Below are 10117 nucleotides of genomic sequence, written 5' to 3'. Positions count from 1 at the left end.
GCGCCCAGCTCCCCTTCGCCCTGCCGGATCTGCGCGCCGCCGCCGCCCCTTTGCCGGCCATCGCCGGAGCTTCACCCAGCCGCTTCGCCAGGTCACCAGCGCCGCCGTCCAGCCTCATTTTCCTCTCTGCTTCTCTCTCTCATGAGCGCCCTCTCTCTATACTCCCCAGGGGTCCTCGCCGGAGTCCCATGCCCTCGTGCTCGTCGCCGGAGTGGCCGGGTCTCGCCGGATCTGCCGCCCTCTCGTCGAACCCGGCCTCCCCGTCGCCCTTGAGCGTCCGCCGCCCCAGATCCGGATGCCTCCCTCGCGCCCCCGGCCTTCGCAGCCCTCGTCGGAGTCACTGTACCGCCGCGCCGCCGCCATGACAATCCTCGGCTTCGAGCTCGAGGAGGAGCACGACGGGGCTCCCGCTCACCCGCGCCTCGTGGGCCGCCTTCCTCTCCAAGGCCCAGCATCGCCGGCTCCCAAGGCCCAGGGTAAGCAGCCCCCGATTTTTCCTTTGATGGGCTTCATGATCTAGATGCAGCCCGATGACATTTTTTTCAGATCTGTGAATTTGTCCAATTATCCGCAGGATTGCAGTTTTACAGAAAAGACCCTCATGTTCATGCATTTAATAACTTCACAACCGTGCATCGGATCTAAATAAATTATATATGAAAGTTGCTTAAAATTTTGTCTAGTTTCATAATATGCCACTTTCATCCATGTTTAAAATATTTAAAATGCTGTTTGTTTAAATTTGTTTAAATCACTTGTTAAAATGATTTAATTCATAACTATTCAACCGTAGCTCCGAATTTAATAAACTTTATATGTAATTGGGGTGGAATTTTGCCTAGTTTAACATGGTGGCATCATCTTGCATGTTTAACAACTCTAAAATAATGTTTAGGGCAGAACAGTACCGAACCTAATATATGCACATGAGGAGTTTCCGGATTTGTTGTTCGTTGCTTCCGGCCTCATTTAACCTTGACTAGTTAGGTAGTTTTACTTTGCTTCACCCTCTTGCCATGATAACAACATTTAATCTTGTTGGGTACATAAACGAGATCGAACAAAATAACTTGAATGTGGTGTTTCGTCAATATGCAACCTGTTGTATATTGAGCTCCACTTAATTTGTAGGATTGTTTGTGCACTTTGCCATGTCATGCTTCATTAAACCGTACATGCATCATTCTTGTTTGCGCATCATGCCATGTCTACGTGGTGGTTGTTTACTATGTCGTTTGCTTCTTTCCGGTGTTGCTTCTTCGGGTTGGTTCCGATAATGTCGCATTTGTGAGGACCCGTTCGTCTACGTCCGTTTATCTTCTTCATGGACTCGTTCTTCTTCCTTGCGGGATCTCAGGCAAGATGATCATACCCTCGAAATCACTACTATCTTTGCTATGCTAGTTTTCTCGCTCTTTTGCTATGCCATTGCTACGATGCCTACCACTTGCTTGCAAGCCTCCCAAATTGCCATGTCAAACCTCTAACCCACCATTGTCCTAGCAAACCGTTGATTGGCTATGTTACCGTTTTGCTCGGCCCCTCTTATAGCGTTGCTAGTTGTAGGTGAGGATTGGAGGCCGTTCCTTGTTGGAACATCTTTTATTTACTTGTTGGGATATCATTATATTGCCATGTTATCTTAATGCACCTATATACTTGGTAAAGGGTGGAAGGCTCGGCCTTATGCCTAGTGTTTTGTTCCACTCTTGCCGCCCTAGTTTCCGTCATATCGGTGTTATGTTCCCAGATTTTGCGTCTCTTACGCGGTTGGGCTATAATGGGAACCCCTTGACAGTTCGCCTTAAGTAAAGCTCTTCCAGCAATGCCCAACATTGGTTTTACCATTCGCCACCTAGCCTTTTCTTTCCCATGGGTCGGCCAGCCCGAGGGTCATCTTTATTTTGACCCCCCCTGGGCCAGTGCTCCTCTGAGTGCTGGTCCGAACTGAGCTGCCTGCGGGGCCACCTCGGGGAAACTTGAGGGTTGGTTTTACTCGTAGCTAGTCTCATCTGAGTGTGCCCTGAGAAAGAGATATGTGCAGCTCCTATCGGGATTTGTCGGCACATTCGGGCGGTGTTGCTGGTCTAGTTTTACCCTGTCGAAATGTCTTGTTGTACCGGGATACCGAGTCTGATCGGAATGTCTCGGGTGGAGGTCTATTCCTTCATTGACCGTGAGAGCTTGTCATGGGCTAATTTGGGACACCCTGCAGGGATTTGAACTTTTGAAAGCCGTGCCCACGGTTATGGGCAGATGGGAATTTGTTAACGTCCGGTTGTAGAAAACCTTAAGTCGACCTTAATTAAAATGAATCAACCGCGTGTGTAACCGTGATGGTCTCTTTCCGGTGGGGGCCGGGAAGTGAACACGGTTGTTGGAGTTATGCTTGACGTAGGTTGTTTTAGGATCACTTCATGATCATACTTGTATCGACCGTGCTTTGCCTTCTCTTCTCGCTCTCATTTGCGTATGTTAGCCACCATATATGCTAGTCGCTTGCTGCAGCTCCACCTCATACCGTTTACCTTACCCATGAGCTTAAATAGTCTTGATCGCGAGGGTGCGAGATTGCTGAGTCCCTATGGCTCACAGACACTTCCAAAACCAGCTTGTAGGTGCCGATGAGTCCGTGCAGATGACGCAACCAAGCTCAGGAGGAGCTCGATGAAGACCTTGTCCTTTGTGTTGTTTTGTTCTAGTTGATCAGTAGTGGAGCCCAGTTGGGGTCGATCGGGGACCTTTGTCGCATTTGGGGTTCTTCTTTTATTTTGGTTCCGTAGACGGACCTTGAGTGTATTTAGATGATGTAATGCTTTATTCATGTATTTGCGTGAAGTGGCGATTGTAAGCCAACTATGTATCTCTTTCCCTTATGTGTTACATGGGTTGTGTGAAGATTACCTTACTTGCGACATATGCCTTCAATGCGATTATGTCTCTAAGTCGTGCCTCGACACGTGGGAGCTATAGTCGCATCGAGGGTGTTACAACGTACCCTTCCTGGAGCCGCTGCCACGGCTTATTCTCCGAGCCCCTCTTCGAGCGCCAGGGGAAACCCCAGATCCAGTTCCTTGGATTGAACGACGGCGGCGTTCCCCTTCATGAAGGCGTCGTCTTGCTGGCTTATGCCATGTCTGGTACTAGATTCCGAGTGTTAGGGCATTGTCTTAGTTTGTGTTGCTTTTGTTGGTCTGGGTAGTTTAGCACCGTGTTGTAGCTCCTGTTTAGGCTGAGCATCCCATGCTCTCTGCTTAGGGCACCATGTTCACATCATATTTGGTTTTGCCATGCGATGTACCCGCTCTGTATTCTCATTTCAACTCCTTCTATTAATGAAAGATACATAAGCTTTGCGTATTCGCGATTTTATTATTATTATATATATATATATATCATGTAATCACATATACATGGTGTAGTAAGACTTTATTTGCTAATGAATTATAGTTTTGATTTTTATACATTTATAACAGTTTTCATGATATGAAATATTTATGTTACCCGTGAAAGTATTTATGTTGATGATGTATCAGGTGAAAACGCATATTCAGTGAAAATCTGGAAACTATTTGTTCTGGGCGTGAGATTGGTAATGTACGGTGATAGATCACATGTGGGATTGCCTCCAGATCCACTTAAGAGTGTTTTGTAGATAACCCCTCTCTCCTTAATTGTAGGCAAATTATTTAGGAGTTATTACGTCGTTCTCCTTGACCCGTCTGTTTCTATTTGTAGGGAGTTGTCGTCGACACCGGTGAAAGCTCCTGCCGCCACTGCCGCATGGGGCTGCACCTCTGCCGCCGCTCGATGGCGAACGCCATATCTTAACACCACAGGAAGATGGCCCCGAGGGCCAAGGAGGAGGGCGAGTCGGCCGCCGACTTTAGAGCCAATGGCACCGCTGAATCGAGGCAACACGGTTCTGTCGTGCTCGCTCGTTGAATGCATACAAGTTCAGAAGCTTTTATTCAGAAACTTCATCTCTTATGCATTTCCGTATACTCCTATATCCGACTGGTTCACAACTACTCAAAATAGAGAATCATGAATTCAACTTTCACGACACCAAACATCGACGGATTACATGACGAAATCATGGCCCGTGCGAGATTTTAAAGAACAAAACAAATTCAGTTCAAGACAGAAAATTAATCATCCAGGTGGAAGCGGCTCATTGTGCGAGTGAGGACACACCAGCACGTGAGGCAGAGTTATGCTAGTCGAGTCGCCGTTGCATCGGGGCGGCGGATCCGTTCTCGCATCAACGTCAACGACCAACTCACACTACTCACTTGAGGGCAACTCCGTGTGGCGGCGGGGATCGCCATTGAGCGACGTCGGCGATGTAGCTCCACGTGGAAGTGCCTGCGGCTGCTGCGGACTGAGCTCTTAACGGCGGTGACAACTTTTATTAGCCGCGACGGCGAGTTCCTATGGAATAGAAACAGACGGGCACTGACAGAAGGAGATGATGAATGACACACATAATTTTCCTACAATTAAGGAGAGAGGGGTTATGTGCAAAATACTGAGTGAATTGCAAGAAACCACCACATTTGGGGCTTCTGTTGCAGAAAACAACCTGGTCGCTAATCTTTTGCAAAAGCCATCGCGCATTCAGTAAAAGTTTTGCAGAGTGCACTGAACCTGTCATTTGGCGCGGTTGAGGGCGTTTCCGACAGGTGGGGCCCAAAATCTCTGACGTGTCCTAACGGACGCGCAGACGACGCCGTTTCCTTAAGACCGACGCGGTCGGGTCGCGAGAGACAGACCTCCCGCGCCCGAGAACATCTCGCTCGCTCGCTCCCCTCCCTCTTTCTCCTCTCCTCTCGGGTCGCCGCCGGCCGCCATGGTGTCCTGGAGCGACAGCGAGAGCACTGAGGGCTCCGCCGTGCAGTACATCTCCTCCGAAGACTCCCCTGTCAAGGTCAGAACCTTCTATTGCTCATTTGTGTTATATGGTTTCTAGGGTTCAACATTTGCTCGATTTGAACAAGTTTTTGTAGGATTTCTCAGACCCCAGCTACAATTGATGAGCCGTCATTCGAGGGTCTTGCTGACGACTTGAATGTGATTTGTGAGCATGGGAATCCAGGGAGGAAATATGTTGCATTTGAGGGGATAAGCACTAGGAGGAGGTTCATTGCCTGTGCTACTGAAGTAAGTTTCAAGTTGTGTCTTTGCAGCATTCCAATTCTTGTTCTAGGGTTTGTAGGTACTATTCATGTTCTAGGGTTCATAGTTATTGTTCATGTTCTAGGGTTCATAGTTACTGTTCATGTTATAGGGTTCATAGTTACTGAATTTAGTTGTAGGGTTTGTAGTTACTGAATTTAGTTCGAGGGTTCATAGGTATTGTTCTTAGTTGTAGTTTTCATAGTTAGTCATCATTAAATGAATCTGATTCTGAATCAACTATTTAACTAAATTTGTAAGTAATGTCTGTAATTTTGAACTGATTTTTTCTGTTGTAGGGTGTTGCAAATTATGCATTGGTGCAGTGGGTAGATGAGCATTGGCCAGAGCATCTGCAGAATGCTATTCATAAGCTGTGGCTTATGTATGAGGATAGCCAGCATAATAACAAGATGGTATGCCTGGAGCATTCATGCACTGTACACAATCTCACACAGCAGAAAAAAGAGTTGCAGGAGACATATGAGAAGCTTGTTGAAGATGTGAACAACCTCTTGGATTATAAGGATAGCCATCCTGAGTAAACCAGAAGAATGATGCTGAGAACATTTCAGTGAGTGTGGAAAGTAGCATGACAAAGGATGTTGAGATCAAAAAATTGAAGGTTGTTGTTGACCAGTTAAAGAAAATTCATGTAGCTCAAGCCACTGTCATTAGGAATTTGAAGTTCAACCATCTTAAAGAGAAGGAAAAGTTGAGTTCTGATAAGAGGACTTTGGAGATTTGCTATGCTGACCTGAAGAAAGAGAAGGATGACATGAAGAAAGAGAAGGAACAGGTGGATTGTTGCATTGCTGAGATGATGAAAGTGAAGGAGAAGTTGACCATGGAGAAGAGTACTCTTGATTCCAACATTGTTGAGCTCAAGACAACAGGTGATAGCAACAAGAGGAAGCTCCACCAGATTAAGGCTACTTGTGATGAGGACTAAGTTGTGTTATTGTCTGACCATGTGTATCAATGATGTCTTTTGTAGTAGCTATGGAGGAAAGCTTGTAATGTGTTAAGCTTTATTGTGGTGAACTCTATTATTTCTGTAGCAATGAACTTTGGATTGTATGTTGTTTGTGATGAATTATCAGTTTCAATTATCAGCTTTAATTAAGTTCAGTTTGTGATGAATTATCAGGTTGGATTAAGTTGAGTGCGTGCCGGTCGCAACGCACTCTCAACACATTGTGTGCCTAACTAAATATAAGTAAAATTGCGGATGCTACTCAAACAAGATCACTAGCACTATCCCATTGGTATTGAACGCATGGTTACTACCCACTGGTCCTGGGTTCGAGCCCCAGGCCACACTATTTTTGTGCAATTTTTTTTGTCGACGCCGAGGCACCCTAAATGCCCAAGTGATCACCATCATAACAACACCATGAAAACTAAGACCATCATCATATAAACTATGAAAACTATGATCACCAACATATCAACTATGAAAACTAAGATCATCATCATATCAACTATGAAAACTATGATCACCAACATATCAACACCATGAAAACTAAGATCATCATCATATCAACTATGAAAACTATGATCATCATCACAACAACAGAATGAAAACTTCTTGAAAACAGCATAACTAATAAGTTCATCATCATATCATCATAACCAGAATACCATAGTGCATCACAACCATTAGGTACATTACATAGTCCACCACCTAGACTTGAACTAACTGGTTTCAACATGAAATTCTTAATATTATTCATCACAAACTAGCCAAAACAGGCTGAATTAAACATGTTTCAACATGACATCACTTCTTGCTGCCTTGAGAACAATTGAACCAGTCAGACATCTTGTATGATGGCTTTCTCACTCTTCCAGTACCTGACACTCTTGGTGGTATGAATGTTCTCTTTGCCCTTGTCCTAGCAGCAGTAGCAGAAGATGAACTAGGCCTATCAGTAGCAGCAGAAGATGAACTTGGCCTTGTTGGAGCAGGAGCAGAAGGAGCTGCCCTAGGTGCAGCCCTAGTTGCATATGGAGCTGTCCTTGGTGTTGCACTGGTTGCAGCAGGAGCTCTTGCCCTTGCTGCTGGTGGAGCAGATGGAGCTGCCATTGGTGCATCAACTCTCCTGTTTTCCTGCAGTGACAACATATAGACAGATTAGAACATAGTATTAAATATACACAAGATTTAACCTGTAGTGACAACATATATACACAAGATTTAACCTGGTGTTGGTTCCTTCTCATTGCTAGGGCTGGCTTCAGATTTTTGTGGCAGCTAGTGTACTTATGACCTGTTAAGTTGCAATTGCTGCAGGTTATTGTTGCCATCCTTGAAGTATCCTTGGGAGCTGGCTTCTCAAACTGATTCCTTCTCCTGTTAGTTTGCTTCTTTCCTGGCTTGTCTCTGAAAACTGGTGGTTCTATGTCAGGGGTCCCAGTATTTGGCCATAGATCACTCTTAGGCATAGGATACACAATTGGATTGTAGGCTGCTTGGTACATTGGTTTCTTGAAGAAATCACTAACAAAATCTTCTGGATGAAGTTTTGCCTTGTTAATTGCAGAAACACCATGCTTGCAAGGAACACCAGTCATGTCCCATTTGCTACACCCACATGTGTGCACTTGCAGATTTACTGCATATGTGCTTTCTACACAGCTAACCTAGTATAGATCAGGTCCTGCTTTGATGGACTGACAGTATCTAGCATGGTGTTTTGCTTCTTCTAGCTTTTCAGCATATGTTGGGCATATCTGTCACTTGGCTGTCTCAGTCTTGGTCCTGTTTGCATTGAACTTAACTAGCAATTTAGTTCTGATGCCATCAACCATGGTTTTAATTAGTTTCCCTCTCACATCAAGTATCATTTTGTTGAAAACTTCACTAATATTGTTAACAACCAAATTAGTTTTATAATTTTTATCCATGGCATGTCTAGCCCATGTATGCTTGGGTATCTTTCTAAGCCATTTCCAAGCTGCCTCACACTCTCTTTTCATGCCTTCCATTGCTTGATCAAAACCATGCTCATTATATGAATAACTAGCCTGATCCATATACTTCTTTAACTCTTCACCTCTAAAGCCAACTGTTTGAAAGTTCTGGTAAATATGTCTAAGGTAGTATCTTTGAGGGCAATTTGGGAAGACATTGTTTATGGCTTTAAGAAGGCCTTGTTTAAATAACTAGTGTTCAAAATATAGTATAACAACAAACAATTTGACATTACTAAGCATGGTAAAACTTTAGTAAATATAAGAATGATGATGTGTAAGGTACCTTTTGTCTATCAGATATGATAGTGTAGTTGCCATACTTCCCTGAGTCACCACCAAGAGCATACTTGAGCTGGGTTAGAAACCAGGACCAGCTGGCAGTATATTCCTTGTCAACAATTACAAATGCAATGGGAAAGATGTTGTTATTACCATCTCTTCCAATTGCAGACAATATTTGTTGCCCTGTTGTCAACTTAACAAAGCAACCATCAACACCTAAAACCAAATAGAACACATTAGTACCAAACATAACCAAATGCAATGGGAAAGATGTTGGGGAAATAATTATGCAAGTACCTATGAAGGGTCTGCAACCATTTAGGAAGCCCTCTTTGCAAGCATTGAGACACATGAACAAGCCATGAAATCTAGGGTTTTTGCTAGGATGACTCTTTAAATGCTCTGTTGTAACAATGCATCTACTTCTAGGATTAGTATCCAGCATAGCTTGGAGGTAATCCCTTATCCTAGTGTATTGTGCCCTCTGATCTCCTTGGACAACTTCCTTAGCTGCTTTCCTTGCCCTGTAGGCCATGTGAATGGACACTTCAATTCCATGTTTTTTATTCAAATTGTTCATTATTGCCTGGTCTGGTGTGTTTATGTAAGTGCACCTAGTGCCACCCCTAGTTGGTTTTGGAGTATTGACGACAAACCTAGTTGAGGGACTAATGTGTTTGTGAGAATTGCAGGATAACACAGGTAGAAGTCCCTCATTGATTCGGTTTTCCTACCAGAGATGACCCCTAAAAATGTATGAAGACATTGATGTCAAAGGTGGTATATGAAGATATTCACATTGAAGACTATGACAAGAGAAGACATCGCATGAAGCCTATGGAGCTCGAAGACTTAGATCTTTCGTAGTTCTTTTTCTTCTTTGTTGAGTCATAGGAACCACCATACTGATAAGTGGGGTCCAAGAGAACCAGTCAGAATGACTGAAGTGATGCTTAACCAAAACCTATGTCTTCGAGTGAAGACTATGAGAGCGAATCTTGTCCAGAGTCGGACAAGTCAGCTTTGCTTGTAGCCCAAGTAAAGTTGACGTGTGAGTTTGAAATCTGACCATTGGAACACGTGTCAGTTCCTTAGTGACCCAGGGTCATTTCGGACAAATCAGGTCGGGTTGCCTAGTGGCTATAAATAGCCCACCCCCTACAACCATAAACGGTTGGCTGCTCAGAGTTAGAGTACGGCTTTTGTCGTTTGAGAGCAACCCACCTCGAAGCCTTTGAGAGAGAATTCCTTGCGAGGATAAAGCCCTAACCACCCAGAGCCTAAGAGTGTTAGGCATCACTTAAGTCTTCTTGTTTGTGTGATCTGAAGACTTATTACACTTGAGGACTGTGAATCCTCCAGCCGGTTAGGCGTCGCGTTCTGAGTGTCCAAGAGATATTGTGGATCGCCAGTGAACGAAGTCTGTGAAGGTTTGGGAGTCTACCTTGAAGACTTACCAGAGTAATTGGGTGAGGTCTGTGTGACCTTAGCTCAAGGGGAATACGGTGAGGACTGGGTGTCCTGAGCTGCGTGTTCAGGACTGGGTGTCCGGGACTGTGTGTCCTCAGGTTTAAATACCTAGCCGCCCTAACTAGACGTACAGTTGTCACAGCAACTGGAACTGGTCCAACAAATCATTGTCTTCAATGAGTCACTGGTTTCATCCTTCCCTTCCCTT

General features: G+C 44.6%; 1 pseudogene; it reads left to right on the top strand.

The window, feature by feature from the left end:
- The first annotated feature begins 4852 nt into the window (after positions 1-4852).
- Positions 4853-6130, top strand: LOC119319014 (annotated as a pseudogene).
- The last annotated feature ends 3987 nt before the right edge of the window (positions 6131-10117 follow it).

The sequence above is a fragment of the Triticum dicoccoides genome, chromosome 6A (genome assembly GCF_002162155.2).
Source record: "Triticum dicoccoides isolate Atlit2015 ecotype Zavitan chromosome 6A, WEW_v2.0, whole genome shotgun sequence".
NCBI classification, from domain to species: Eukaryota; Viridiplantae; Streptophyta; class Magnoliopsida; order Poales; family Poaceae; genus Triticum; species Triticum dicoccoides.
This window is presented reverse-complemented; position numbering and strand designations above follow the sequence as displayed.